The 8661-nt window shown below is 46.9% G+C and overlaps 3 non-coding genes across 3 annotated transcripts; 2 read left to right on the forward strand and 1 right to left on the reverse strand.

The window, feature by feature from the left end:
• Nucleotides 1–1510: 1510 nt before the first annotated feature.
• On the forward strand, nt 1511–1582 carry TRNAA-UGC (transfer RNA alanine (anticodon UGC)). Its single transcript has one exon. It is a non-coding gene; the product is annotated as a tRNA-Ala (tRNA).
• A 3200-nt stretch (nt 1583–4782) lies between these two features.
• TRNAK-UUU (transfer RNA lysine (anticodon UUU)) lies at nt 4783–4855 on the reverse strand. The gene has a single exon. It is a non-coding gene; the product is annotated as a tRNA-Lys (tRNA).
• Nucleotides 4856–7890: 3035 nt separating this feature from the next.
• TRNAA-AGC (transfer RNA alanine (anticodon AGC)) lies at nt 7891–7962 on the forward strand. The gene has a single exon. It is a non-coding gene; the product is annotated as a tRNA-Ala (tRNA).
• The last annotated feature ends 699 nt before the right edge of the window (nt 7963–8661 follow it).

The following is an 8661-nucleotide window of genomic DNA, read 5'->3' on the forward strand; positions in this document are numbered from 1 at the left end:
AGCAACCTCGGGGTAGAAACATCGGGGTGTACAGGAACCGGGAGTTAGATCGTTTTCCCCTTAGCTGTAGTTTTGTAGTTTTGACCAACCCGCACTCAGTACTATCTTTGTCATATTGGCAAAAGCTGCTATACTGGCACAGAATGAGAAAGTGTGAAATGGAAGGGACCTGGTATGTGATCAAAAGAAGTCTTAAGCAGGATAAGCCTCGGAGTCCAAGCCATGTCCAGGAGCAAACTTATTTTTCTATCAATATCACCCAGGAGTCCCCTTTTCGGTTTTTATTTGCCTTTCACACCCGTGAGTCTACTTTTTTTCTTTTCTTTTTTTTTTTTTTTTTGCTCATAAGTTCAAGTAGGAGACTGGGGCAGAGAGAGTTGCAGATCCACGTCACACGAGTGACCGCGGGGATTTTGCATCTAACTTGATCAAACCTACCTCCCCTCCTCCTTGCCCCAGTCTTCCTCCTGTTTCCCAAAAGAGTTGAAAAGACGAAGCAAAACACCTTTTCTCTTTGCTTCCTTCTGGTTGGTAATGCCTGGCATATTTAAAAAATTAATTTTTTCTTTTTTTTAAGATGTGGCTTTTAAAAACATGTTGTGGCTTTTTCTTTTCGCTCTGGCCTCCACCATTCTCTTCCTCTCTCAACTGTGTTTCATTCCTGCCTCAGGAACGCTTTGTCAGAGAGATGTAGGCTATTGGCAGTTCCCTAAATTCCCGGGGAGCCCCATCAGAAGGGACAAAGAGCCTCGCAGTGGGGTGCTCGGCGCTATTCTTCTGGGGGTGGTTTTCCTCCAGCAGATCTGGTCGCTGATATCCCGTGGGAACAAAGAACAAATACCATTCAGTGTTTTAAGTAGGAGGGAAAAAACCCTCAATTTCAAAAGCCTTGAATTTCAGGTTTAGACATATTTGGAGGAAATGAAAAAGGTCAAAAAACTGGTCCTTCCTTATTTGTCTTCACAGTAGGTCTGAATCTAGTGGGGTACTCCTAACAACAATGGTGAGGTTTGTGTTGAAATATTGAATGTAACCAAAGTAAACAGAATGTAAAATGAAACTTATAAGTTACAAGGTAGTGGGTGGGGGGGCGGGATGGGAGGTGTACTGTGTGGGTTTTTTTTTTTTTTTTGGTGGTGGTATATGGGCACTGGTGAAGGGATGGTTGTTTCAGCATTGTATAACTGAGACCTAAGCCTGAAAGCATTGTAATCTTCCACACGGTGATTTAATAAAATAAAAAGAATTAAAAAAATAACTTAAAAAAAAAAAAAAACTGGTCCTTGCTTCCTTCTTGGCGAAATAGGAGACTCGAACCTTGTTTTAAACCCCTCAGGGAGTCACTGTGGTTATTTTCACGGTTTACGTTCCACTTCAAGAGGTCGCCTGGAAAGAATCCGTTTCCTTCTTTGCTTCCTGAGGTTCAAACCTGGAGGTTATCCCGACGCCGGGGAGGCGCGGAGAGAAATCCCTTTTTCTGCAGAGGATCAGGACAGCGACAGCGCGAGGAGGGGGTGTAGCTCAGTGGTAGAGCGCATGCTTTGCATGTATGAGGCCCCGGGTTCGATCCCCGGCACCTCCAGCTGTTTTTGTTTCTCCAACAATCACATCTGGACGCACGTACAGTATAGTGACGGGCCCTACCCTTACCAAGGAAATCCTGCAATGCCACAAGTCTATTTTCCTCTTTTTGTTTGACAGAGGGAAAGAGGGCACAGCCTGGGGTGTCTCCAGCAACAGCCCCATCCCTTGGGCGCAAAGGTTGGTCCACCATGACCCCAATGTAAAATTTGAATTAAAGAAATTAAAGAGACAGACGGAATCCAGATGATGGCTACGTATGCTGGTGGGCAGTTGACAGGGGACGGTCCTGTTTCAGAGTCGCAGGACTGTTACAGCGAGAGTAGTGCGAGTACCTTGTTCACAATGGTGTGTGTGTGTGTGTGTGTGTGTGTGTGTGTGTGTGTGTGTGTGTGTGTGTGTGATTCCAATGCTCTGTAACTTCAAAACAGCTGTTCTGCATGTATTCATTTTCTGAATCAAAGTTTCTCTTGGAGAGAATGACAGGTGATTCATGCCTGCCTTTGCAACATTGTCTCAGGCGGGACTGCCGTAACTTTCTGACTTCTTTTTCCCACACAAATATCTAAAACAGACACTTGGTGGTTAAAGAAATTGTTGTCTATATACACAGTGGAATACCACTCAGCCACGGGAACTGACGACATCACGGTTTGCCGCAATTTGAGTGGAAATGGAGGGAACTTTGCTAAGTGAAGTGAGCCACAGTGTCAAAAGACAAACACCAGAGGATCTCAGTCCCCAGCAGAGAATAAGAGAGAAAAGGGGTTAAATAACTCCCAAGGAAACGGCCCTGAGATGCAGGCAACAAACAGGACTGTGATCTGTTGTGCGGACTATGGGGGTGAGGACCGATACTGAGGTAAAGCAGAAGGATTCAGACACTCAGGTGGTGGGTGTGGAGTAGCAGCATTGCACATAGGGGTTTGAAACAAATACTCGGTCTATCTCTACAACACAATTAAAAAATAATAAATTCCATAAAGAAAAGACATTCAGGAAGAAGACTGGCTTCAAAAGACTGCTTTGTTGCTGATTGGTCATGTGCCTGGGGTGTTAGTTGTATGTTTTAGTATGCTTTTCTTAAATTTTATTATTATTATTATTAGCGATTGGGGTCACAACCAGCGATGCTCAGGGGTTACTCCTGGCTCTCTGCACTCAGGAATTACTCCTGGTGATGCTCAAGGAACCATATAAAAAGCCAGGAATAGAACCCAGACCAGCTGTGTATAAGGCAAACACCTTGCCCACTGTACTATCACCCCGGCCCCTGCCTTAAATTAAAAAAAAAAAAAAAGAAAGCGAAAATGTATCAGTCCATAATTTTTTTAAATTGGGTTTTTTTTTGGGGGGGGTCACACCTGGCGATGCACAGGGGTTACTCCTGGCTCCCCAAAATTGTTTATCTATTTATTATTAGTTTTAGTGCTATACCCAGTAGTGCTTAGGGCTTACTCCTAGCTCAGGGATAATTCCAAGTGTGCACCGATCAGGGACCGCACTCAGTGCTGGGGATCAAACTGGGGTTAGCTGTGTGCAAGGCCCCTGTTTGCTTAATTTTGAGGGACAGAGTCCCAAGGTGTGCTCAGGAGTGCTGGGGCTATTCCCAGTGGCTCTTCATACACATATCAGGCAGTTAGGCTGGACACGGGGGTTCCAGGCTGTGGCTTTGCTCCTGGAGATATTGCAGAGTTATCCGAGGAGGGCTCGGGCCTGGGCTGTCTCCCTGTCCACCACACAGTGCAGTCACTGATGTGTTACCACTAGAGTTTAGCATTTTATTTTCTGTTTGTTCCCTGTTATGTTCCATTTTTGTTCTTTTTTTGCCTTTTTACGGATTCTGAATTTTTTCACTTATCTGCAAAACTTTTCTTTACTTCAATGTTTTTTGATATAGATTTTTAGTAGATACTGTAAGACTTTCATATATTCATCAATGTGCATTACTTATCATTTTTAAAGTAGAGTAACCTTACCTCCTTTTTTGTCACATGACCCTTCCTTATTTGTAGTTAATTGCCTTAACTATTTCTCTCTTTCTTTTTTTTTGGCTTTTTTTTTTTTTTTTGGTCACACCTGGTGATATTCAGGTGTTACTCCTGGCAGTGCTTGGAGGACCATATGGGATGCTGGGGATTGAAACTGGGTCAGCTGCTTGCAAGATTAACGCCCTACCCTCTGTACTATCACTCCGGCCCCTTAACTATTTATTTTACATACTTAGAGCTATGTAAGATGAGTAGTGTTGTACTATTTGCTTTAACTGCCAAGCCTAATTTTAAAAGCTCAAGAGAAAGAAAACCTTGGTGGATATCATATAAACATTATAGTTAAAATATTTATTATATATTATATACAAACATATTTATGCATTTATAGCATCCAATGTTTTCTATATTTATAAATATATAAGTATTTATAAATATTTGTAGCTCCCTCCTTCCTGGTGCCTATAATTTCTTCATCATTTCCTTTTGTCTGAAGAATTTTAGTTGTCCCTTTAGTATTATTCTGTAGACTATAAATTCTTTTAGCTTTCCTTTACCTTTTGAGAAGATCTTAATTTTTTAATTTTGTTTTGGTGTCACACCCAACAGTGCTCTGGACTTACTCCTGATTCTGCTCTCAGGGATCACTCCTGATGGGGCTTGGGGATTGAATCCAGGTCTGCTGCCCCAAGAATCAAATTTTCTCTTCATTCCTGAGGGTATTTTCTCTGGGTATAATATTATGAATTGACAATTCTGTGTGTGTGTGTGTGTGTGTGTGTGTGTGTGTGTGTGCGTGCGCGCGCATGCGTGCGCATTTAGAAATTGTGCACTGGAGCTAGAAAGATGGTATAGTGGCCTAAGGAGCTTGCCTTGCATGTGGCCAACCCAGGTTCAGTTCCTGATGTCTCATATGGTCCTGAGCACTTTCAGGAGTAATTCCTGAGCAAATGGCCTACCTGCTGCACTATTGTTCTAGTCTCACATTTAAAGATTTTAATACTTTTTTTTCTAGTCAACTGATTATAGACTCTTCTCCAAAAGCCATCTAAAAAACTAACCCTCCTTGGAAACAAAAATCTAAAATTGGCCTTCCCTGGACACAAACACAAAAACCTAACCATTGACATCTGTTGGTCTGTAACCAAAGTACAAAGGATCCTTTCCACTGTTCAATTTAGGGAAGAAGGTGGGGAAAAACAAAGTTACACGCCTGAACAGGGACTTGAACCCTGGACCCTCAGATTAAAAGTCTGATGCTCTACCGACTGAGCTATCCAGGCCCACTGCTAGTGCGTCACTTTAATATATATTTCTCCTAGACTCACACATTTACTCAATTAAAAAAAAAAATATATATATATACTTGTCTTAGTCTCCAAAATATATCCTTTGAGATCTCCCTATTCCAAAGGACATTTTACTTGAGAGATGTTCTTAACAATTCCAGAGCATTTTGCCTCATTCTCTCATCTTTCTCTCCACACCTCTAGGTTTTCAAGAACCAGAGATGCAGAGTCCTGCTGTTGGGGCTCACAACGCATTTCTAAACACCAAGAGCATAAATCTTGCCAAGTGCGATGCCACATTTCTCGAGCCAACACTCAGTTCTTCTGTTCTCTCCTCTCTCTCTCTCTCTCTCTCTCTCTCTCTCTCTCTCTCTCTCTCTCTCTCTCTCTCTCTCTCTCTCTCTCTCTCTCTCTCTCTCTCTCTCTCTCTCTCTCTCTCTCTCCATTGTCCTGTACAGTCTTCTTGCTGCCGTGGTCGCCGGAACTGAAGGAAGAACAGCCAAGGGCATGCTCCGCAACGCGCCCCTTTCCATTGGGCGTTGGAAGTGCCCGCCAGGTTTGCCCGGGGACAGAGGCTGGCACGAAAGTGAGAGCCACGTGCGACTCTGACACCACTTCTGGGGCCCAGGTGGTCGCTGTGCAGAGATTTGACTGAGAAGCATCAATGCCAAACCAGCCAGCCTTGTCCGACGGTCGCGCGCCAAACACCCATGGACAAAAGGTGATAACCAGTCACGGTCTTTCTCTTAAGACCCAAGTATCTAGGGGCTGGAGAGACGGTGCAGTGGGCAGGGCTCTAGTCCGTGCCGCAGACGTCCACGCCGGGGGGGCGCCCCCACCCCCACCCCCCCGAGGGGGAAGTCCCAACAAGCACAGCTGCTTGCCGCTGAATTCTCAGTATCTCCACCCCTCTTTCCAGACAAATTCTCATGTATAGGCGCTTCCTTTCCTTTTGCTCCTCTTCTTTCTCACTCTTTCCCCTCATTTTCCCCTCGTCTTATTCTTATAAATTCGCCTTCTTTCCCCCTTTTTCTCTACATGTCTTTTTTTTTTTTTTTAACTCCCTGTGTGCTGTTGCTGGCAACAGAGAATATTCCAGGGGGAAGCCTGCACAGAGGGCTTACTCAGGACCTCTGAACCAGGAGGCAGTCAGCCTGTTAATTCTTCACCACACGTGCCGTTTAATTACTACTAAAGAACAAGCATTCTCCGGGAGTATTTTTAAAAAGGAGAAAAAGCGTTGTTAGTAAGAGGTGAGATATGATTATTACCATCAAGGGAATCCAGGTGGAAAATAAAATTTAATGTAAGATACTTTCGGTTCCAGAGTTGAAAATGTATACATGTCAACGAGAATAGGCATTTTTATATTTAATGAAATGGTTTTAATTTTCTTATTTACATAGATCACAATCATATAGTAATCACTAATTGGCCCTTACTGATTTATCTCTGGTCATTTTACTTGCCATTTCTTAAAGTTTTGTTGGAAAAAGCCATATAAAGTAAATTTGTTATGTGCCAAAGGGGCAGGTCATCTGGGGATAGTGATGGAAGGACGGTCAGGCTGGAGGTGTTGGAATACTACACGCCTGAAACAACTGATAACGAACAAACTTTGTAAATCACGGTGTTTTTAAAAAATGAAAATCAATTTTAAAAAAGGAAAGAAAGAGCCCCCAGGAAAGACCGCCACAAAAGTTCCTACCTCCGCTTCTTAGCTACGCCTCCGTTCAAGACAGTAGCAGAAAGAGTAGAGAAACGACCGTCACTGCTTCATCTCATCCCTCTGCTTCCTCGCCCGCGCCTCTCTTCAGCCACCCAACGGAAGCCGGCTGGGTCACCAGGATCCCGAGGATCTAGACCGTTCTCTTCTGCATAACGGGTGGAACGTTCCTTGCGCAACAGAACGAACCTTCCAGGACGTGCAGCGCGTTCTTAGCTGCAAAAGTTGGGGCAATGACCAGGGAGCTGGATCGTAAGGTTTTGTAGATTTGCGGTGTGATTATTAGGTCGAAAGCACTCTTGAAACGGACCTAGGTTTTGGCAGATGGAAGATAATTTGATGAGAAAAAGAAAGGAGAAAGGGGAGTGAAGAAGAAGACCCCCTCTCCTGTCCTCTCTGCTGCCTCTTCTCCTCCCGAAGCCCCCACAGCAGCTGCACGCCAGGCTGGCGTCTATTGCGCGCCCATTCTCGGCGCCTTCCCTGGACGTGGGTGGTCCGTAGACTTCTTCCTGGGGACCAGATGCAGTTCTCGAGCGTAGCTGGGCGCACGGAGAGTTTACGCTGAGAGCTTCTTCCGCAGGTTGCGCCCAGCTGCCTTCCCGGCGCGAAGAATTTGGTGAAAACCCAGACGTGGCCAGCAACGCCCTGAGTTTTTCCACTGTTCTTCTCCGGCATCGGCCCCTCGTGAATTGTCTGCAAAGCCGGGGCCGGGACCCAAAGCCGCGAGCGCCTTTGCAGGCCGGTGGGTGGGTGGGTGGGTGCGCGGGAGCCGCACGCGCGATCCGGGTCCATCTGCCGTCGAGTCGTGCTGCCTCGACGTTCACGGGACGGGTGTCGCGTTTTTACGTTCGTTGCATCGCCTTCAGTCTCCTTCTGACGGTTTTGTAGGCAGAGGAAGACATTTGGTTCCCTTTTTCTTTTCTTTCTTTTAAAGAGGAAGCGAGCCGAAGATTTTGCAGTGGAATTCATAACCAATTCAATAAGCTTAATCAAGAGCCGAACAAATAGCAATACTCCTACATTATTAAAAAAAAAAAAAAAAGATTTTCAGCAGATTGACCCCTCCTGATGGATACGGATGGAACCATAGGCCCCGTTGGCTAAAAACAGTTCGAGGAAGGAAGGAGGGAGGTAGGCGGGAAATCCAAGGGTTTTGCTGACCGGGTCACATCTCTCCCGGGACAGTGGCGAGACACGATTCCACCCTGGAAGTTCAGACAAAGATCTGTAGCCAAATCTGCTCTGACTTGGCAACACCTCCCGTATAAAGTGTAACAAAATGCAATAAAAGCGTGGTTCCGCCGGGGGTGTAGCTCAGTGGTAGAGCGCGTGCTTAGCATGCACGAGGCCCTGGGTTCGATCCCCAGCACCTCCAACGCCTAAGCTACAAGTGGTTCTTTTGCATTATTTTGTGCACGCCGTCATGTGCGTGCCCTTGGACATTCAGCCACCGACACCGGGCTGGGCGTTTTTTGCACCTTGAAGACTGGAAGAGTGGAGTTCAGAAACCGTTTCAGTTCTGCTCACCCTGCATGAGTCTCCTGCAGGACAAACGCCAGGCGCGCGCCCCACCCTCCAAGGCCTTTCCCCTCTGCTGCCCTTTCTGGTTTAGGATGCAGAAGCCCCCACGAAATAGGGGCACAGAAAGGGGCGCGTGGGGGCACCGCGGGCTTGAGAAACACCCCGTAGCCTCGCCCTTCCCGTTCCCGGCCAACGCCAGCGCTCGGAGGAAGGTTCTCGCACCGTTCCCCTCCTCCCCACCCGCCGCCCAGGGAAGCCCCCGCGGTGGTTCGCCAAACGCGCCGTCGAAGCTGAAACGTGTGCGTTCCCCGGGCCCCCCTGCGCGTGGCTCGAGCCCACGGGGCGGAGCCCGGGACTTGCCGGGTGCAGGTGCGGGGAGCGCGGGGCTGTGGCAGCTGTCCCGAGCTCTCTGCGGTGACTTCCTGGAGAACTGGCCCAGGTGCGCGTCCCGCAGCGGTTCATCGCTGGTCCTCGCACCCACGTCCTGGGCTGGGAGGAACCTTAGGACGCTCCGGCTTCTCGCTCCTAAATGAGGGGCTGCCGGCGCTCGGGA

This window comes from Sorex araneus, chromosome 2, assembly GCF_027595985.1.
Source record: "Sorex araneus isolate mSorAra2 chromosome 2, mSorAra2.pri, whole genome shotgun sequence".
NCBI lineage: Eukaryota > Metazoa > Chordata > Mammalia > Eulipotyphla > Soricidae > Sorex > Sorex araneus.